The sequence below is a fragment of the Talpa occidentalis genome, unplaced genomic scaffold, assembly GCF_014898055.3.
Source record: "Talpa occidentalis isolate TD23 unplaced genomic scaffold, MPIMG_talOcc4v2.1 talOcc4.15, whole genome shotgun sequence".
NCBI lineage: Eukaryota > Metazoa > Chordata > Mammalia > Eulipotyphla > Talpidae > Talpa > Talpa occidentalis.
Genome location: NW_023601543.1, coordinates 73,370,654 through 73,394,057, shown reverse-complemented (window position 1 = coordinate 73,394,057; position 23,404 = coordinate 73,370,654). Strand labels below are relative to the sequence as shown.

At 36.8% G+C, this 23,404-nt stretch overlaps 1 protein-coding gene across 2 annotated transcripts in view; it reads right to left on the bottom strand.

Moving 5' to 3' along the window:
• PPP4R3C (protein phosphatase 4 regulatory subunit 3C) overlaps positions 1-23,404 on the bottom strand; it is a 382,556-nt gene that overhangs the window by 270,233 nt on the left and 88,919 nt on the right. For both annotated transcript variants that reach the window (XM_054695806.1, XM_054695807.1), the window contains exon 2: positions 12,350-12,452. The gene's annotated coding sequence lies outside the window, so the exon portion shown is untranslated. The remainder of the gene's footprint in view (positions 1-12,349; positions 12,453-23,404) is intronic.

Genomic DNA, 23,404 nt, shown 5'->3' with positions numbered 1-23,404 from the left:
GCTCTTAAATTTTTAAAACAGCTTTAGATAGTATTTAATGCATGACTTTACCACTTAGTCATTTCTTCTCTTGTTATGGATATTGAAGTTGTTTCAAATTTTTCACTGGTACAAGAAATTGTCAATGAACATCCTTATACACATCTTCTTTACAAGTGTGAGAGAGTTCCTCTGTAAATGGAATTGCAGTAATCAGGTTAAGTCATTTTCATTAATCAGTCATTGCCAAAAAGCACTTCAGTGATCAAGGTATTTGCATGAATGTGCATGTCCATTAATGTTCTCAACCCTTATTAGGCGGTTCACACTTTAAAGCTTTCAGCCATCAGAGGGAAGCACCTAGTTGTAATATTTGTATTTGTATTTTCATGCATTCTGTAAATTTCCAGTGAGAATATACTTTTATGTTAAATTCAGGTTTCCTAGTCTATGAAATACCTGTCCATACCTTATTTGTATTAGGTTTTTATGAATGATTTAGAGGATTTATTTGCTTTGGTATCCCTAACATATATATGATACCTTTTGCACATAATATATATTGTATACAATATCACGCTATGAATTTTGCTGTAAGTGGCATTTTTTCATCTCTATATTTCTGAGATTCACCTATATTAAGACATGTGATTTAATTTCGCCTTTTTCATTTTATGAAAGTGACACACTTTATATATCCATTTCATTGTTGATAGACATTGGCATTAAAGTTGTTTCCACACTGTCCATTTTTATAAACACATTTCTGCATATGGACTTAGGCATCTTTATAAGAGTTTACAAAGGAAAAACATAATGGCCCTATAGGGTATAAGAATTGTGAGACACTACAAACTCGTCTCCCCAAGTTCTTATCCCCTTGTATACACAATACATTCTCCCAGCTACTCAATAATTAACACTCATCTAGGTGCTGCTGTGAAGAGATTTTGCAATTATGTACCCAAATTATTTGCCTACATGTTATCTTAAAAAAATCAGTCATTTAAGTATGGAATAATTGACTGTTTTGCCTGCAATGTCTACCTATGGATTAATAATGTTTTTCTGTCTCCTCATTGATGTATTTGCCTCTCATTTCTCTTTAATCAAAAAGTATTTTGTCTTTCTAAATATTTATTACTGATATACATTTTCCTGTAGTATTTGTCTTTTTTCTAAATTTCCATTGTGTCATTCTTGATCTAGACTTGATGTGGTTCTGTGTATTTTTTTCTATATTAAAGGATACATCTCTATCCCCTTTTTGCATATCACATGCCCTCCATTTTTAAATCAACAGCACACGCAAGAATATTTTTTAGAAGTACAGAAACAAAACACTTTTGAGAACTCACTAGATAATGCTCCAATTGCACCCAAAATGACATAGTGCTTAATGCCGTGAACATAAAACTTTTCTTCACCGTATACTCTTATGTTTAGTCTTAAGGATATTGGAAACTGAGAGAACTTGATCCACATTGCAGGGATGTATTATTACATTTAAAGCACACTTGCTTCTTTACTTTTTAACAAAAAAACTGCAAGATCCTTCTGTGAAACAATTCATCTCTGAGTTCCTCCTCCTTCCCTTCTCTGTGTCTTCTTTTGCTTCACCTTCCCCTTCTTCTGAAAAGTCCCATCTCAGCTATGCACTTATGAATGAGGGAGACACATTTAACATGGAGAGAACTATATATCCGCAATATAACCAGCCTAGCAAAGAAGGTTCCTCTAGATATCCTTTGGTTGTGGATACTGTTTACTGTGGAGAAGATGGATAAATATGCCTAAGACGCAGTGAACCACATGGGAGGAAAGGGTTGATACTCTTGCAACACCCCTGTGAAGGGCAAACATTGTTAGATATTGTTCTGGATCAGGTATGCCGGCAGAAAAGATCAGCAAGTGCAAGGTCATACACGGCATGTAAAAACTGGTATAGGGCCTCCCCTGGTGGTGCAGCAGTTGAGAGCTGGGCTGTGAAGCTGCCCACAGCCTCTGCCCCGCTGGTTCGATCCCCGGGCACCAGGCGAGGGTCCCACATGGCGCCAGACCTCTCCTGCCACCCGCTGCTCCCCTCAGCAGTGTATTTCATCAGTCTGCCTGTTCTGTTCCCCAGTCTGGCTCTGGTGAATTCTCTCACCCTCCTGCGCTTCTGACTGTACCCAGTGCTTATATGAATAAATAAATAAATCTTAAAAAAAAAAAAAACTGGTATAGATGTTGAAGGTCTCCATTCTCCATTCTATATGAAGGGCTGCTTAACTCAAAAAGGAAAAAAAAAAAAAACAAAAAAAAAACAACTAGGTTCCTGCTGATATAAACATTCAAGGACTTGAGAATTTGATTTGATTTCAAGTTCAAGGAGCAAGTCACACTTGCTCTATAAACTTCAAATAAAGCAGTCTATATCAAGTGTCCCTGTGATCTCTGACAGAAAATGGCTACTTAGCAGGTATCAGTTTATTTATCCTACAATTCTTCCTCCACCCACACCAAGAGAAAAAAATCTGTGTCATTTTCATGGTGGAGTTTGTGAATTTGTTTAGGGCAAAGCAAAAATAAAACATTTATTAAGGCCAAACTCTTGTATTAAACCTTATGCCAATTTAATGTGCAAATATGTATTTAACATTCTATAAAGGAAGCATCATGGATTTTTGAACAACAATTTCTACTTTCTTCTCAATCAACTAATTGAGATAATTATTAAGCAGTAGGTTTCTCTTTCTGAGTGTCAACAGTTGTTTTGGGCTCACCTCAAGCGATTTGCATTGGGATATATATCTCTGCTTATAGCTCTCACTGAGTGAAACATACTGGGTTTTCTAAGAATATAGTAATCATAAAGTCTGTCATTTTCCTCGAAAACATTTTTGCATCCTTCTGATATATTTGATTTAACCCTGATTATGACCCTGAGTAGAGCTGTAATTTTGGATTTTTTTAAAGATGTATTTATATGCATACAAGAGCTGGGGTACAGGACAGAGTTGCAGGGAGTGAGAGGATTCACCAGAGACAGAGTGGGGAACAGAACAGGCATACTGACTGAAATACACTGCTGAGGGGAGCAGAGGGTGAGACAAGAAGAGTTCTGCCCTACCATGTGGGTTGCTCCTTGGCTGGCCGGGGATCAATCTGGTGCTGCAGAGGCTGCGGATTGCTTTATAGTGTGGTGCTTAACCCCTTGCACCACCAGGGAGGTCCATTTTGTCTTTTTTTTTTTTTAAAGATTTATTTATTTATTTTATACAAGAACCGAGGTACAGGCCAGATGCGAGGGAGGGTGAGAGGATTCACCAGAGACAGAGCAGGGAGCAGAACAGGCAGACTGACGAAATACACTACTGAGGGGAGCAGCAGGCGAGACAGGAGAGGTCTGCCACAGCATGTGGGACATTCGTTGGCTGGCCGGGACTGAACTGGTGTTGCAAAGGCTGCGGACAGCTTCACAGCGTGGCACTCAACCGCCTAGGGAGGCCCATTTTGGATCTCATTCTATATAAATTAGGAGAAACAGTATTCTCTGTGCTGTAAAAGGAAAACTGCCCCAGTTAAGTAGACAAAGAAGAACACATTCAAGACCATTATAATAGGGGAGGACTATATAGAGAGAGATTTCACTCAACTGGACAGACACAAAAGGCAAGATAATCTTAAAGGCTTGGGTGAGCTCCTGAAAAATACTGGAGGACGTTGGAGGGGATGCCATTAGGTTACCTGTGTTTGCTAATTGCTGTTTAATGAAGTTAGTCTCCAACTATCACACAGAGTCTGGGAGACAGTTCTTTCTTCATTACATTTCAAAGGAATGGCTCTCAGGTTCTTAAGACAGACATTCCTAAGCAACAGAAGATTTATATCTCAGAGGGGCAGAGAAAAAAATTACAACTACAAGCTTCCCATAGTAAATATTTTGCCAAAAGGAAGTCAGAGGCCTAAAGTCAGGAAGAAGCTATCTAAAGTTTAATCAAGTGAAGGGAACATTAAGGCCATCTTGGACATTGCACAATAAACATTTTAAACCTAAATGGTTGGGAAAAATAATTTCTGATTTGAACTGGAGTCAGAAAATGAAAACTTCGGGCCTCCCTGGTAGCACAGGCAGTTGAGTGACGCACTGTGAAGCTGTCCGCAGCCTCTGCAGCGCCTGTTCGATCCCGGCCGGCCAACAAGAGTCCCACATGGTGCAGCAGACCTCTCCTGTCTCGCCCTCTGTTCCCCTCAGCAGGGTACTTCGTCAGTCTGCCTGTTCTGTTCCCCGCTCTGTCTCTGGTAAATCCTCTCACCCTCCCACGCATCTGGCCTGTACCCTGATTCTTGTATAAATAAATAAATATTTCAAAAAAAATTCAACCTTCCATTGAACAATATCATGCCTAACTGAGGTATAGAAAGGTACCATATATTTTTTTCAGGTCAGTAACTTCAGGAAACCCAATAGTGATTAATGGAGTGAGGAGTGGAAATGAGTAAGGACAATTGTACCTATTATTAAAACAATAGAAGTAGGACAAGAAGATGCATTAATTTTCAGATTTTCTAAGAGTACCTTCTGAGTACATAGTGGAAGGCTACAAAATACATGAAAATCTGTTGCATTTATATATGCAAATAGCAAACTAGCAGAAAGAGAAATCAGAAAATTCTATTTACAATGACACTAATAAGAATTAAGTACTTTGGAATAAATTTATTTACCCAAAGAGGTGAAAGACTTGTACACTGAAAACTGTAAGACTTTGTTGAACGAAGACACAAAGAAATACAAAGATATTCCTTGGTTGTGGGCTGGAAGAACTAACATCTATAAAAGATTCAAAATAGGGCATCCCTGGTGGCATAAGGGGTTAAGACACAGCACTATGAAGCTATCTGCAGCCACTGCAGCACGAGTTCAATCCCCAGCTGGCCAGGGAGCTACCCACATGGCACAGCGGACCTCTCCTGTAACACCCGCTGCCCCCTTCAGCAGTGTATTTCAGTCAGTCTGCATGTTCTGCTCCCCACTCTGTCTCTAGTGAATCCTCTCACCCCTGCACCTCTGGCTTGTACCCCAGTTCTTATATGTATAAATAAATAAGTCTTTAAAAAAAGATTCAAAATGGCAAAAATAATCCTGTGGATTATGTTTACATTTGTTTCTCTTGCCATTGGAGAGAAATTCACAAAGACATCACCGAAGCTAATGTTGTGGATTGTTTTCTTCAATGAGTTTGATAGTTTCAGGTCTTATACTCATATATTTAATCCACTGAATTAATTTTGTGTGAAATGTTAGATGGTGATCTAGTTTGATCTTTTTGCATGAGGTTGTCCAGTTTTCCCACCACCATGTGTTGAAAAGATTCTCCTTCCTCCAGTGTATACTCTTGGCTCCTTTGTCATTGATTTGCTGTCCACAGCTGTGCAAGTGTATTTCTGGGCTCTCAATTCTATTCTCAAAGCAAGAGTTTGTTATCTCCTTTCTATTGTTTAATGTAGAGTAGGTGAAAAATATATGCTTATATATTAATTGAATTAATAGAAGATGGCCAATGATAGAGAGATGTAGGCATTATGTAAGAACAACCACTTCTTTCTGTGGTATTGAGATCCAAACTGATGGAGTATGGGTGGGATTTAGTATGGTTAGAGCAAATAGGGCATTTATCTCTTCATTAAAACATTAAATATTGGAAGAAAGGGGTGAAGTGAATTTATTTCTTGACTAAATTTTTTAAATCAGAAAGGTGTACTAATTTCTGATTTCTCCAATTCTCAAAAATATGGTGCTCCATAACATCATTAAATGTGGTAGATTTCACTATTACCTAAGTTAAGAAATGTTCACACCCAGGACCTTCCCGGTGGTGCAGTGGGTTGAGCACCATGCTGTGAAGTTGTTCGCAGCCTCAGCAGTGGGAGTTCAATCCTGGCTGGCCGGCGAGAACCCCACATGGCGCGGCAGACCTCTCCTGTCTCACATGCTGCTCCCCTCAGCAGTGTATTTCTGTCGCTGCCTGTTCTGTTCCCCGCTTTGTCTCTGGTGAATCCTCTCACCCTCCTTCACCTCTGGCCTATACCCCAGCTATTGTATAAAAATAAATAAATCTTTAAAAAAGTGTTCACACCCATTATGATTTTTATCTTGAAGTAATTTCATTGCTACTTCTACCTCTGCTGTGAAACTGTTAACTAGTCAAAACTGAAAATAAACAGACAGTGAATTTCTTTCTAAAGTTTGATATAGAAATTTTAAATAAAAGAGGTTGTAATACTTGGAACTTTTAATTATCAGAATTAGATTAAAGTCCTTTGAAATAAAGGTAAGTGAGAGTTGGCTTGATTAAGAAGTTTAATGGAAATTATGCAGCTGAAATCCAGAGCAGGTGAAAGAACATTATTTCTTCAGTTAGTAAAACTTAATTTCTTAGAAATATCAAATAAATAGTGACTGAATTATTGCATCTCCAGAGAAGTGGTTGAAGATCAGAAATTGTCATGGTTGATAGGAATACATTTTCTTTGGTCATCTAGGAAGCAATCTTGAGGATGGGCAAATATATAATAAGGCTTTCAGCCCTGATGTTTAAATTTCATTGCTTTTGTGGATTTAAAGCAGGTTTATAATATTATATTTTGTCTAGTATAAAAATAGAATGTATAACTGGGTTTTTCAAAATATAGAGATGATATTTATGTGTCATTACCACTTTCAGAATTCCTTATTTCATTTTTCCCATTTAAATAATTTCTTTCATGCTGTTTTACATTCTTTTTGTCTTATGCTTTATTTATATTTATACTCATCTATGAAGATAGAAAAATGCATAATAAGGATATACTTGGCAATAAATAAGCTGTGAGATTGCATATTTTGTAATAGTGGAAGCTTAGACATGAAATAGAAGCCCTGAGTGTTCGACTCCCTCTCTCTGGCCGCAGGGGACCGCTGCATTATCTCCTGAATAAAGAAAACCTGGCTGTGAAGCTCAGAACTAGAAAAATCTCTTTTTGCAAGCACAATGACCAATTTGCAAGTTAAAGTGCAATGCAGCTGGACACAAATTTAAGAAGTAAATCTACCTGCCATAAGAACATTACTGCATTTCAATCAAGAGAGCAGAGAAAAGTAATAGTTGGAAAAGTCCTGATCTTAGAAACTGTGATGTTGAATACAAATTATTAACACTGAAGAGAGAACTGCCATATATAATGCTTGGATCAAACCATCTGGTTTGATGGATGAGAAAACCTGGCACACGTGGACACGAGATATTTGTGGAACAGAAAGCAAAATATCAATCCAGTGTTAGAAAATATTCTATCCTTATCTGGTGGAATCAGGAATGGAAAAGAGACCTCACAATTTAAGAAAAAGACTGAAATGTCAAAAATGGCTTCTTTCATTTTTCTTTCCTTCATCTATTGAATATTTATGCAATCGACAAGCAATGAGTGTTAATTAAAACTTATTGTGAAGACAAAGGTTAATAAAATAATATATGCAAAATAGAGATGTCCACATGGTATTATTTTATGTCTTATACTGCATATCACTTGCATTTTTTCACATGCTATTAATACATAACATGTATTATGCTAGAGGAAGAATATGATAGTATTTGAGGTGAGGAATTCAGGAAAGAATAACCTGTATATCGAGTCATATGTGAAGTAGAAACTGGCTATGAGAATGGGAGCAGGAAAGAGATGAGGTAGAGATCAGGGAGAAGACATTCTTGGTCATTAGTACATTACAAGAAAAATCTTTGAAAAGCAAAACTACACAGTGCATAAAGGAAACAATTGAGATAGGAATGATCAGTGATAGATAATAGGGACAAGCCCTAGAGAACCTTGTAGAAGTCTCTTTGAAATTTGGGAGTCTACTCTATAAGTAGGGCCCTTGGTCATATTTTAAGCAGCCAAATTATGTTAAATGTTGCTTTTTAAATAGAAAACGTTAGTGACTGTTTGTAGGCAAGAATTACACAGTTAGAGTGGGGGCCATTGATTACTGATTCCTCACTCAACAAGCATACATAGCAAGCTGTTGTAATACTAAGTTGCTATAACATAAGTAATACCTGATCCTATGAAAAATACAGTGGTTACCAGAGTGGAAGGGGAAGCGGGGATGGAGGAAAGGTAAAGGTAGTCAGTGTGATAGTGTGCTGGCACTAGAACTTTCGTGACAGGTGAATGAAGCATCTATACATATCAGGGTGTGAAACTGTACCCTCCAAATTATATAGCTTTATAAATAATGGTAAATCAATAAAATTTAATTTAAAAATAATGAGACATTAGATTAAAACTTGAAAGGAAGTTGTTATGAGAATGAATAGAAGGGGCTTTTTAAAAATATTTAGAGGGTAAAGCTGACAGACTATTACACAAATTTGATATCAAGATTAAAAGAAAAACTATTTAAAGATGAATCTGAGGTATCTGGAATGATTCTGCATACTATTAACTAAATAGTATAAAAATAATCTGGAAACAATATTTTGGTTGGGGAGAGAACAATGTAGTGTTCCTATAGACTAGGTTTAGGCAGCTCCAGGAGAGAGCTGGACAGCATAATGGTAAGGATGAAACAATGACAGTGAATGGGATCGCACACGTGGACAGCAGTGAGTGACAGTAGACCATTCAAATTTTCAGTCTTTTTTGTTTTTTAAAGATTTATTTATTTATTTATTTGTTTGTTTGTTTGTTTATTTATTTATACAAGCACTGGGTACAGTCAGAAGCACGGGAGGGTGAAAGAATTCACCAGAGCCAGAGTGGGGAACAGAACAGGCAGACTGACGAAATACACTGCTGAGGGGAGCAGCGGGCGGCAGGAGAGGTCTGTCGCGCCATGTGGGACCCTCGCCCAGCGGCCGGGGATTGAACCAGCACTACAGAGGCTGCGGGCAGCTTAGCAACCCAGCGCTCAACCACTGTGCCACCGAGGAGGCCCCAAATTTTCAGTCTTTAACAAATATATCCAGAATTGGAAAAGCAATGGGTGTAGAATGGGAACCAATACTAGAGACACAGGTCCAAGGAAGTAGATCATTGAAATGAGGAGGCAAAACATTTACAGTAATGTGTAAATCTCTCTAGGTTGGCTTCCCCCATGTCATGCTCTGATTGGTCTTAAACCAAAACTTGGTCAACTAGGAAGAAAGGTCTACTTTACATTTCCTTTCTCTCTACTTTTTTATTGCCATCTTGAATTTAAATTTTTACAATTTATGTATGTATATAATTTTATCTTTATTCCAGAAAATTACTCTTTGGTTTGTTGAAAGTTTTTGATAATTATATGCTGAAAGTCTCATTATGAAGTAATATTGTTGCTTCCTTTGTTGCTGTTTACTTGCCTTTATCAAGTTTTTTTAGAAACAGTGATAAGCAAAAATAAGAGAATGTTAATCCCAGGGTTTTTTTTGTTGGCAGGGGGGTTATAATTTAGATAATAAGATACACTTAAAAATCACTATTATTTGTTGGAGGAATTACAGTGAGATAAGTGAAAAATGTAATATATAGCATCTCAGTGTTTCTAGTTTTCTTCTTTTTCCCCATTTTGAAAGTGATCATACTAAATCTCAGAAAGTTGATCTTGACTTTTCCAAGAACATGGAACAGAATAGTGTTTAAAAATACAATTCTTTGGTTAAAAAAAAAAAAGTAGATGCTTGGGAGGGGGCTAAACTTTCAAGTTTGGGAAATGAACTAAGGATTAACAAACTGTACCCCATAAAAGTATACATTTTCACAGAGAGATAACTGTTGTTTCTGAGAAAAGCATATTATTGAACGGAAGATTCAAAATACATGACACATTTATTTCCTTTCAATATCTCCTCCTACAACAATTCCACACACTCAGTACAAGGAAATCACACTATTCAAAAAAAGCAGGCCACAGTCCTCCCTTGTCAAAGTCCCTCACTCTTCATTGATGCAGCCAATGTTGAGCTGCACACAAAGAAACAGGTTGTTCCTGCTGGGCTTCCCAAGAGTAGGAGAGAGCAGCCCAGGCAGGAACACATGGTCATGGTCTCTGACATTGTAGGATACAACAGTCCCTCCATTCTGCACAGAGCTGCATGTTTACTGTGTATATATGTTGAAAAGTTGTTCTACTTCCAGTCATTATCTACAGAACACTGTGAGTACAGCTCTGAAGTAGCCCAGTTCCAGAATCAAAGACTTTTTCATGGCAGTGATGTATAAGAAATGAAAAAATGTTATCCACAGAATCCATTGAGTTGGCTACAGTGACCAAGCCAAGGGACTCAGGCTTCCAGTGGTAGAACTCATTAATCTTTGTGGTTTGCCTATAAATGTCAGGGTAGCCATTGTGGATTTCCAGAGAAAACTACTACCTTCCTGGCTACCAAGCAGATGGCATCATCCTCAAAGGATTTTAAATATTTGTGTCAGGACACTAAAGTATGCTTCAGTTAGCTACTTAATATTGAGCAGAAGGATATCTTTGGAGGACCCAGTTGAGTATATATCAATTTATAATGATTTATTCGGGCAGATTCACTGGTTAGCAATGGTCAGGATCTCAAACCAGGCATTCTCATCATTGAGCCAGTCAAAGAAGTTGTATATTATGTATTATTTTGAGTCTACAGGTTGAACTCATCCACAAGCAGAGATGGTGCCCAAGCTGTTAATGTAGCTCTGTTGTGAACCACATATATTGTCCTTTACACATAGTAATGGGAAGCTCTTCTGGAACAAGTTTTCTGAACCTTGGAAATGTTAACATGTTGTTGAGAGACTGTCCTGCGCACTGTATGATATTTAGTAATGTCCTGGTCTCTGCCTATTATGTGCCAGTTAAACCCCTATTATATGCCGCTAACACCTCTTTGAGACCCTCTTCCCAACTATTTTGGGTATAGGCCTAGAAGTGGGACTGCTGGACCACATAGTAATTCAATTTTTAACTTTTTGATAAAATGCTATACTGTTTTTCACAGCAGATACACAATTGTAAATTTCCACTAACAGTGGAAAAGGATTCTAATTTCTCCACATCCTTGACAATTATTTTTTAACTTAATTTAATTTTATGACAGTCATGCTAATGAGTATAAAGTGATATCTCATTGTGGGTTTGATTTGCATTTTCTTAATTATCAGTGCTTTGAGCATTCTTTCCTGTGCCTGTTGCCTATTTGTATACCTTCTTTGAAGAAATGTCTATTTAACTCCTTTGCTAATTTTTTAATTTTGCTTGTTTAACAATTCAAGTTTAACTTTTTAATATGCTATTTAGTTGCAGGCTTTTATGTATTCTAGATATTACTCTTTATCAGATATATGGTTTGCAAATATTTTCTCTTCTTCTGTAGGCTGCCTTTCACTCTGTTGATTATGTCTTTTGATACACAGAAGTGTTAAATTTTGATGCAGTCCAAGTTATCTATTTACAGTTTTTATTTTATATCTCCAATCTAAATTCAACTATTTGCATCAATGACCTTCAAGTTATGTCATTAGAAGAAATCAACCAAGACCAGTGTAGTAGGGTCTCCCTGGTGGTGCAAGGGGTTAAGACACAACCTATGAAGCTGTCTGCAGCCACTGCAGCACAAGTTCAATCCCCCGGCCGGCCAGGGAGCAAACCACATGGCAAGAATAGTGTAGTACTATATGGATATCTAGTTTACTTAACTGTCAATATAGATACAGATATATTTTTAATGCTGTCAGTAACACTGGCTAGAGGTCAGTTTCCTTTCTTAAGCAGCTGAGTAAGTCCATATTCCAAATGATTCTCTTTCCTACTCTCATATTTTGAATCACTATGCATGATCCCCAGCCAAGTACCAGACAACTAGAAGCCCTTACAACCCAGCCTATGAAATTATTCATATTAGTCAATCCACTTAGAGAGCCTGAGTAATCTTGTCAACCTCACCCACCCCACTTTCCATCACTTTCCATACATAAGCTGTCCCCTTCAGCTACAGCTTGTTGTCACCCTGTTGCCCAGTGCAAATCTTTATTTGGCCCTGTCTAACAGCCTTCCTTCATTTGGAGCTGCCAGTAACAAAATGCTTTACCCTTTAGTACCATCCAAGTGTCTTTGTATTGTATACTATCATCAAATGAAATTTTAAGTCTTGTTTAAACACTAACCAAGGAAAATCAGGATGCCATCAAATTAAAAAATCAGTAATATTACAGGAAAGATATCCATTCTGGTCAAAATGACACAAAAAGAAAACATTTGATGCATTCTCAATATTCCCAACACATGGAAAATAGATGACACAAAAACTGAAAAAAAACAGCAGGCTCAAAATAAATACCATTATCAAAGACAAAACAGAAATATGAAGCTTAAATCACATACCTGCTAGTCTATGAGCCTAGACTGAGCCTCAAACCGGTGATTTTGTGTTCATATCTTGTGAGACAACAGTGTCAATATATGCGCTACCCAGATGGCTCAAAGCCTAAAAGAGGTAATAAAAATCAGCATGTCTCTAATGAATATGTCACAAAGTCTTTAGTAATAAATTAAAAGGTTAAAATCAATTCTTTAAAAAATAATATCTAATAAATAAAGGTTATTTATCTCAGGAATGTCCAAAGAGCAAACCAAAAAATGTTTAAAATCATTAGTTATCTGGAAAATGAAAATTAACATCACAAATGGATAACACCAGACCCACCAGACTGTTTAAATTAAGACTGATGACACCAAATAATTTGTCAAGGATGTGGAACTGTAACTCTCCTATACTCTTGGGTGATGGTATAAAATGACAGAAGTACCTGAGAAAAAAAGGATAGGCAGTTCTATATAAAACTAAAGATATACCTTTGATGCAACCAGGATGTAGTATACTAGATATTTACCCAAATGATAAGCAAACATATGTTTATACAAAGCCTAGTACAAGAATCTACATAGATTTTTATTCATAAAAGATAAAACTGAAAATACAGTGTCAGCATTTATCAATAGAAGAATAAATAAGAAAAGTGTTGTATATTCATAAAATGAGATGTTATTTAGTATTTCAAAGTAGAAGATACTGGCACAGAGAGTGGTATGGATTAATGTCAAAAATACATTGAGTCAGAGCAGATTTACACAAAAAAGGACACAGTGTATGATACAATTCATAGGAAAAGCTAGAACAAACAGAAAAAGTAATTTATAGTTAGAAAAAAGCCACAATAGTGGCTACCTATGAAAGGAAATAATGTAGAAACTGACTGAAAGGCACATATGAAAACATTTCTGGCATTATGACAGTGTTCTATATTATAAGAGGGGATATTTGTCAAAACTCATCATATTACATGCTTAATATTTGTATATATAGTTTTAAGTAAATTTCACTTCAAATAAAAAAACCTATATACATATACTAAACTCTATTTAATGATTTATATGCTAAAATCTTTAGGACTGAATTATACTGATGTGTGCAATTTATGACAAAATACCTACAAAAAAATAAGATGGCTTAGATGAATAGAGGGACAGTTAGATAAATCACATTTATCAAAATGTGATAAAGTATAGTAAATCTATCTACTGTATCTATTTACAGTATTCTATTCATTCTATTTATTTATAGTAAATATATCTGTTTACTATATTTATAGTATTCTATACAAAACAAGTATCTATCTATCTATCTATCTATCTATCTATCTATCTATCTATCTATCTATCTATCTATACCTTAAGACCACAAAGTGGTAGCATTTCCTCTAGTTCTATGACTAAATCTGTGTTATTTACAGTTTCTGCAGACGAAGGAACACAATATGATGGAAGATTGCTAAAGAGGCTTTGAGATGGTCTAAAGGAAAGAGAAGGAAAGAAGAAATCTCATTTAAAATTAGATCCCTAATCAAACACAAAACATGTATAAATGGTATGTTAGAAAAGAAAACCATCAAAATTTACCATTTAAAGTTCAATAAATGATTTGTATGCTAAAATAAATTCCCTGAGGGAGGCTGCAAAGCTTTAATGAAGGAAAAAAAGTCCTCTAAATTGTGCTAATTGCTTCCAAGAAAAAGATAGTATAAACATTAAATTGTCATTTTATAGCATACCATGTCCTTGATATGACCTTGAACTGGCACATGCTATTTTAAGTATGTGAAGAAAGGTTCCAGATAAATAAATATATGCAATTATAACTTGGTATTTGAATGCTTCAGAGACTAGTCAGCTTTTGATATATTAAATTAACACATTCATTTATTAAACAAATATTTGTTAAGCATTTAGAGTGTTCCAGGTATTGTCCCTAGCATGTAATAATATAGAAAACAGCTAATGGCAAGGTCATTAGGGAGAATACTTTCTGTATACTCTTCTGTACTTTCCCAGCAAGGTAGAGAATGAAAACTTGAAGGAATGACAAGGTAAGGATCGAAATAAAATACTATTGAGCTTTCAGGATTAGCTAATTGATTTAACAAGAATAATTTGCAAACTATACATATTAGATGTTCTTTTCCACTTTGCCTGTATATGAGGCTAACAAGATATTGAGGTGGAGTACTGGTGCCATTAAATGCCAAATACTTTTTTTACTGAGAGACCTTAAGTTGGTAGTTTCTTTAGATTAAGAAAGAACTTTTAGGGACAGAGTAGGTGGTTTCTAAAATAGCTGAAAAGTTAAGGTGTTGACAAAAACCAGAGATTTTATCAATTGAACTGAGTTGTATTAAGCTAAATTGCTGGTTAAAAACTCTAGTCTACATGTTGAGAAAGAAATGTAATGCTATTTTCTGCTTAATACGGGCTTCAGCATAACCTCATCTTCCCTGCAAATAATGCACTCATGAAGTTTTTATTCAAAAATAATATTGATCAATACCAGTTTTCTCTGCTGAGAGATAAGAACACACCTGTGGGGCCTCCCTGGGTCGCACAGCAGGTTGAGCGCCGCACTGTGAAGCTGTCCATAGCCTCTGCAGCACCAGTTCAATCCCGGCCCTCCAGGGAGGGTCCCACATGGCAAAGCAGACCTCTCCTGCCACGCCCACTGCTCCCCTCAGCAGTGTATTTCATCAGTCTGCCTCTTCTGTTCCCTACTCTGTCTCTGGTAATCCTCTCACCCCCCCCCACCACATCTCTGGCCTGTACCCTGGTTCTTTTGTAAATAAATAAATAGATCTTAAAAAAAACACACACACACCTGTGATAGGTATGATTCTAGGCTTCAGGGAGTTTATATTCTTTAGAGGAAGAATGATACTAATTAAAGAGAAAAAAATATAATTTTGATACATGACCACTTATTTTTAATAAATAAATGATTTAGTGCCTACTTACTCAATTAATTCAGTGGGGGATTTCTGAGTCCCTTGATTTAAAGAGAAATTCTTGTCAATTCAATTTTGCTCTCACAACTTTGATGGAGCTCAGCATTACCATTTTTCCCTAAGCATAATGGACATGAAATAGTATTTCATTGTGCTTTTAATTTGCATTTTATTTGGTTTTAATTTGCATGTCCCCAGTAGCTAGTGAGTTTTAACATCTTTTCATATGTTTATTGGCTTTTTGAATTCCCAGTTTGTGAACTCTCCCATCCTGTGGTTTGTACTTAATTTTGTATATGAACTTTTTGTACATTTTCAATGTTTTTAACATCAAAGAACATTTTTTCCCTCATTCATATACATAAATTTCTACTCTGTCCAAGATTTTCAAAACCAAGCATATACAAAACCAGGTATTCAGTAGACAAAAGGTATTTCATTCTTTGGATCCTATACATTTTAGAAAGTGTTCAGGGTTACAAAATTTAAAACAAATTTTCTACATAGCAAAATTTTGTAATTTAGATAGACTGTGGTGAATAAGTTGGTATTGTGTGCAGTATTCTATACAAAACATATGTGAGAGGTTGAAGTTTGAGTTGCAGAAATTATAGACTTCTAAAAAACAGATAATCCATTACTTGCTTTTACTTTTGTATTTCATCTCTGTAATTCCCCTTGAGCCCCATATTTTGATTACATTTTGCTACACAACAGGTTTATTTTTGTATGGATAAAGGAACTGAATTCTCTATCTAAACTAGCGTGATCTAGACTAGATAAAGCTTCTACATGCTACTTGATGGTGTTTTGAGCTCATCTTCATTGTATTAAAAGGAATAAAGCAACTCCAGACTTGGCTTACTATGTTTAAGTTTCCACTCCCAAGACTGGAAAAGAGTGGAGATATCCAAGTAATGTGGCAGAATGGCTAAATGTTTTAAGACCATTCAAGTAAAGATTTTTTTTTCATATGCCATTAAGAATCAAACTACTCCTTCTCTCTACTCTTAGTACAGTCTGATTTAATTTAATAAAGTTTTATTGAGAAAGAGGCTAAATCCCATGTTCCATTTGGATGCCTAGACAATACAGAAAACAAAAAAGTTACGGCTTAACATAGAGAACAAAACATCAGTGCGGGAAAAACTACAGTCAAAGGTCACCATGAATAAATGAAGTTCAAACCCACTCCATCCATCCCATGCACACAAATGAAAATTTACATAATATTGGGGGAAGAATGAAATTGGAATTTGAGGTATTTTCTTTTTTTTTTTTTTTAATTTTTTTTTTTTTTTTTAATAGAGGCATGTTTTTATTTATTTATTTGTTTGTTTGTTCGTTCGTTTTGTTTATACATGCACTGGGTACAGTCAGAAGCGCGGGAGGGTGAGAGAATTCACCAGAGCCAGAGCGGGGAGCAGAGCAGGCGGAAGGACCGAAGTACACTGCTGAGGGGAGCAGCGGGCGGCAGGAGAGGTCTGCGCGCCATGTGGGACCCTCCTCCTGTGGCCGGGGAGCAGCCGGGGATCGAACCGGCGCCGCAGAGGTCGCCGGCAGCTTTGCAACCCAGCGCTCAACCGCTGCGCCACCGGGGAGGCCCTGAGGTATTTTCTTATAGATCTTATGTGATAGGTCAATCATGTTGACCCCACTCTCTTTAAGCACAATATTAGCTAAAATTGCAACTGCCTATTGCATAACTTAACCTCAGTATTTCTGTAATCTGGTATCACTTTAGAACCACATAAGAAGCTTTAAAATAAAAATATCTTGACCCTATTATATAACCAATTAAATAATACCCTCTGGGGGTTGGTCTTATGCATTGGTAGTTTTTAAGCTTCCCAGGTAATATAATATGAAAAATTGAGGCTACTAAGACCTGACTCTGTCAAGCTGAGCAAACCTGGACAGGGATATAGGCATTCTAGTTATTTCTCTAAGATGTGGGTATTTTGTAGACTTTCTGCATAAGTCACCCCCCCCCAGGAGTAGAGCTCACTGAAAGCAGTAAAAAGATGCCTACACATTCCATACTAGTTAAAATGAGATGCAGTCTAACTTGTGTTTTCATAAGAATCATAAGAGGAGCTTATTAAAAAAAAAAATTAAGAGCCTCACATTGAGCCTACTGAGTCAAAATCTTTAGGGATCTCCAGGTGAGAAGCCCACAGTAGCATTTTTAACAAATATCCTAGATAAATCTTATAGTGAGACAAATTTGCTAAAAAAAAAAAAAAAAAAAAAAAAAAGTGCTTTAGGAGATGCACTGTTATAGATTAGGATCTTGTACTTGTAATTTATTTTTCCAAGAGGGCTTCCGTTATCACATAGAAACATGGGCACAGCCTACCCTCCATAAAATCTGGAAACTTTTTGAGCTTAGGCTAAGGTTTATAGTCAAAAGGCAAGTGGGATACCACATTCTGAGTACGCTTAGCAATCTTTGCAGGACTGGAGTAACAAATATGACTAATTCTCCTCAGGACATCTAGTTTAAAAAGAAAGACCAAACTACTTTCATTTTTAAACACTACTGAAATATTTATGTTTACACAAAATTTGTGTACTTTCTATATCAACTAATTGTTAAAAATAACAGTGCCAGGATAACCCCAACAATACTCATTTTTTCCCAATTCTTCAAAATAAAATTAAGGTGATTTGTACAGTCACACATCCAGAGATCTTCCTTCAAAGCTGAATATTCAAATAGGTCTAATTTTAGATAAATTCATAAGACCTAACTTAGTGAGAAAATAATGCTGAACACCCAGTTGAGAATCAACCCCTGCATGGGTAATTACATCTAGCCAATGGGCAGACACATTTGGAGGGAGATTTATATATACAGATTACCGAGCTATGAAAGAATAAACACAATTCAACAGTAGTAATTAACAACAGCAAAGTTAAAATTAAGAAAGCAAAAGGGGTATTAAAAATGCATTATAGAAATTTTCAAGCATACACAAAGTTAGACAAACTAGTACATTAAACTCATGATAAAGATATCTTGCTTTTAAACATAATGATTATGCAACTTTTATAACTATCAGAATTTGTAATTTCTTAATGCCATCTAATAAACAGACAATATTCAGATTCTCTGATTCTCTTACAGGTGATTTTTACAGTCAGTTAGATTTGTCTTGTTTGTTCGTTTGAATTAGGTTCCAAACGATATCTGCTTACCATGTTTGGTTCTTTTGTCCTTTAAATCTCTTTTATTCTATAAAAGCTGCACATTCCCTTTTCTTTCCCCCCTTGTAATTGATTTTCTGGAGAAACTAGGTCATTTGTCCTATAAAGCTTCTTACATTATTTTTTTCAGTCCCATGCTTTTTAGTGGTATCACCTAACTTGTTCCTTAAAGCCACGCATTTCCTATAAGCCCTACATTAAATCTAGAGGTTGATGTATTTAGGTTCAATTTTTTTTAAGCAAGGATACTTCATTATATCACATCGTAAACACAATGATGGCTAACTTTACCACTTATGGTGATGCTAAGATTGATCTAGTAGGTTCAGATGAAGCAATGAAGAAAAAAAATGTGAGAATGTATTTCATTCTAAAGAGGGAATATATTCCATTTCATTCCTTTATAGAAATGAGTCAAATAATAGAGAACAAAAAGATTTCTTTGGAGATTTATGACATGACCATTCAGCCTTGGTCACAGGTCTTGTAATGGGAACTTCCATGTGGACACTCAGTTTAAAACTGTAGTCCTAAGACAGGGAGAACCTGGTCTTGACTCTTACTTAAGAAAACTTTAAAATGTGTGTACGCACAGGATTTGAGCAGCTGCATTGGGAGAAACCCAATGCATGAATTTGAGGGCATGAAATGTTTAAGTGTGTCTTGTGGACTAGATAAAAGCCAATATGAGGTTGTGATGAGTTCTGCTCAGGGGTAGCTTTACACTGTCACTTTTAGGAAAATGGTGAAGGTGAGACCAAAATAAAATTGTAATGTCTGAATATCTCCTGAGTTGAACATTCTATATTCTGGTAATTCATGAAGAAAGACAATAGAAACGCAGCTACTGAGGATGAGTGGCAGATGAATACATATAAACATAATGGAGAGACACATCTCAGAAATTTGGCTGCCATGGGGTCATAATATTGGGGTACTCACTGGAGGAAATTGCAAGAGGACTTTTTTTAATGTAGTAAAAAGACAATAAAATAAAGGGACCAAGAGACTATCCAATAGAGCCACCAAGAGGGAGGCAGGCACTGTCATTAGCTGGATGTACTTTGATTACCTAGAGCTTTGGAAAGAACTACAAATGATGATCTGGAAGAGAAGAAAAGTGGATCAAGGGAAATCAGCGGAACATAATAGTAGGAATTTCCAAAGACCTTGGGAAAATTTCCCAAGAGAAGTTCAAGTAAAAGGTAGGCAATTTGGTCCTCCCTGGTGGCACAAGGGGTTAAGATACAACCTATGAAGCTGCCCACAGCCTCTGCAGCACGAGTTCAATCCCCAGCCAGCCAGGGAGCTACCCACATGGCACAGCAGACCTCTCCTGTCTCGCCCACTGCTCCCCTCAGCAGCATACTTCGTTCAATCAGCGTATTCTGTCCCCACTCTGTCTCTGGTGAATCCTCTCACCCCCACACCTCTGGTCTGTACCCCAGCTCTTGAATGCATAAATAAATATTTAAAAAATAAAAGTAGGAAAATTGATGGCAACTTTTAAATAGTATTAGCAACCATCATTCCAAAAGACTGCAAGTTGGAATCACTTTGGTCCACAACCAAGAAAATTCAAACAGAATCCCTGGTGGCAACCCAGATATTGGCATAAGATCCCTCAAGTGATTCCAATGTATTTTGAAGATTGATCACTATTGTTCTAACTGATTCACTCACTTCCAAGGTAAATCAAGTTTCAGTAAAGGTAAATACATGGTACATTGATTTCAGAGGATGAAGTAGGGAGAGTAAAAGAGAAAGGCTGCAGTGGGAAAATGTTTCAGATATCATAATGAGTGTATCAGAGGAAGATGCTGGCATGCTTCAAGCTTGGAGTTTGGGGCACCATAATCCTAATTCTATTCCAGAATCTACTATCTTTTATCTTTGCAATCTTGAGCAAAATAACCATTTATGAAATGGCTATATTGCTAGTCCTTACCTTGTCTGTTTGAGTGGTTCATTGCCAATTTTTCACTAAAAATATAAATCCCTTAGGAATAGGATCCTCAATTGTCCTGTTTACAATTGAATTCCCAGTCCCTAGAACACTGCATGGGGATGCAGTAGATGTTTGATTATTATGTGTGTGTGTGTCTATTTTACTGTTTGAAAATGGCTCATAAATTTTGATTATTTACTATATGATGGGCACTTTTTCTAAGCACTTTACATCCACTATTTTATTCAATTCTTAAAATAATACCAGGAGATGAATACCTGCTAATTTCCAATTTTCAGATGAAAACAATTAAGCAAAGGTCAATTAATTAATTAGTAGATCACACATGTGGCACAGTCCATGGAAAGCTTTTAGTGAATCTAACATATCCTTACTGACTGCTAGTTAACAATGAAAAAAAAAGGAGAGGGCCTCCCCTGGTGACACAGCGGCTGAGTGCTGGGCTGCGAGGCTGCCCGCAGCCTCTGCAGTGCAGGTTCCATCCCCAGCTGCCGGCAAGGGTCCCAAAAAAAAAAAAAAAAAAAAAAAAAAAAAGGAGAAAAGAAACATTGGACTAACTGCCCTTAAGGTTTTGAGAGGAACCTGGGTGTTTTCTTGTGTCCATGAGGTCTTAAACTGGGGAACTAAATTTGGGGACACCAAAAGCAAGACGATGTTTACAAGTATGCAGTCTTTCCTTATCTTTCAGATAACAAAATGAGTGAAAAGGGTATTTCATCCTTCTACAAAGTTAGTGGGAGGGGACAGGTCAGCAAGCCCCACGTCCTAGGAGAGATTATTGTCTACCTCGGATTTTGGCTCAAACTCTTGTGTCTATCAGTGGAGAAACAGTGGGTCACCGCTGCAATTTATTTTTGATTATTATTACATGGAAGGAAGTAATGAAGGAAGTGATGGTGTTTTGAGACAAGAAATACAATATTCTTTGAAAAAAATTGAATAGGCAGGTTTTTCTGTTAATAGAACACAAAAAATGCGACCAAAAAACTCAACTCCACCAGTTTCTATAGAATGTGTGATGTGAACTCTCAGTACTTTCTAGCTTTAATATTATTAATTATTGGAGTGAAAGTTATTTCTGAACCTAAACCCATCTTGAAGCTATCCATACTGTAGGGATTGTCAACAATGCAGAGAATTACTCGTTAGAATATTTTCATGGGCAGAATTTTTTAAAGTGGAGTATTTGTATTATTTGAAAGTGTCAAACTTCATTGTAAATCACAGTCTATTTTATTCTGAATTGTAGCAATTTTTCTTTTGTACATCTACTGTGCTCTTAACTTGACAATTTAGTCAGATGATCTCTGTGCAGTTCATCCATGTAATCACAGTATAACAGATGACCATTAGAGGATCAGAGTCAAAATGTAGGGGAATGCACAAGCAATCTCTAGACAGGATTAAAACCAAATTGCCTGCCAACTTGGTACCAATAGGGAGAGCTTTGCTGTATGCACTGCTCAGTAAACTGCATGCCCTATTTAGCAAAGGAAATATGTAAAACTAAATTAAAAGTTATGTGTCTACACATACCATTCCTTGGATTCTGTAAGATTTCTATTTCTTGAAATAATATAAATAATATGACAATGTTGAGGAAATGAATAGTTATCCGAGCTTCATATTATATATGAAAGCTACATGCAAATATGCAGCACCTAAAGTTGGTTGGACCAATTTATGTGGTATGTATCTGATGACTGAAGAGAAATGAGATGATTTAATTATAGTTCCTAATTCTTCACCCCCTCCCTCTAACAGAGTTCTTCACATATCCCCTTTGCCTTGAAACTTTGTAGAGCCTATTAATAGATTAGGTTAGTCTATTAGCTAGGATAGACATCTCTATCCTATAGACTTTGTGGTTCACCATACAACTAACTGGACAATGAGTAGAAACTGGAAGTAATACAAGTGCTTTAAAAGCATCTGGGGGCCTCCCTGGTGGTGCAAGGGGTTAAGACACAACCTATGAAGCTATCTGTAGCCACTGCAGCAAGAATTTGATCCCTGGCCGGCCAGGGAGCTACCCACATGGTGCAGCAGACCTCTCTTGTCTCCCCGCTGCTCCCCTCAGCAGTGTATTTCAGTCAATCAGTGTATTTCAGTCAATCCCCACTCTGTCTCTAGTGAATCCTCTCACCCCCCACACTTCTGGCCTGTATCCCAGTTCTTGTATGCATAAATAAATAAAATAAATCTTTTAAAAAAAGTATTTGATGTAGTTTGGCCTCTTATTTCTATGACTTGGCCAGACATGTAAATGTTTCTCCCAGTATTAAAGGCATGTGGAGGAGACCTAGGATCAACCCACAGCCTGAAACAAAGTCATACTGACTGACTTGCATAACTGTTCACAAGAAAAAAAAAATTGTTTTAAATCACAAAGATGAGGGCCTCCCCTGGTGGCGCAGAGGTTGAGCGCTGGGTTGTGAAGCTGCCTGCAGCCTCTGCAGCGCCGGTTCCATCCCAGGCCGCCAGTGAGGGTCCCACATGGCGCGACAGACCTCTCCTGACACGCCCACTACTCCCCTCAGGAGTGTATTTCGTCAGTCTGCCTGTTCTGTTCCCCACTCTGGCTCTGGTGAATTCTCTCACCCTCCCACACTTCTGACTGTACCCAGTGCCTGTATAAATAAAAAATAAAAAATAAAAATAAAAACACTAAGACGAGATTCAGGGCTTTTGTTTGTTTGTTTGTTTGTCTGTTTGTTTGTTTTGCAGCATCACTATAGCAAACACCTGAAGGCTACAAGGAGAAATGAGAAAAGTGAGGCACACGGGAAGAAAAGGGCCCTGAAGGTTATATAGCCAATTAGAGGACACTCAAAGGCTCCCTACTCTCATTTAGTCCTAGTACTTTAGCCCCTTGATTAACATTATTTTTTTTCTAGGCATCCACAAATTATAGCCAACTTAAATTTG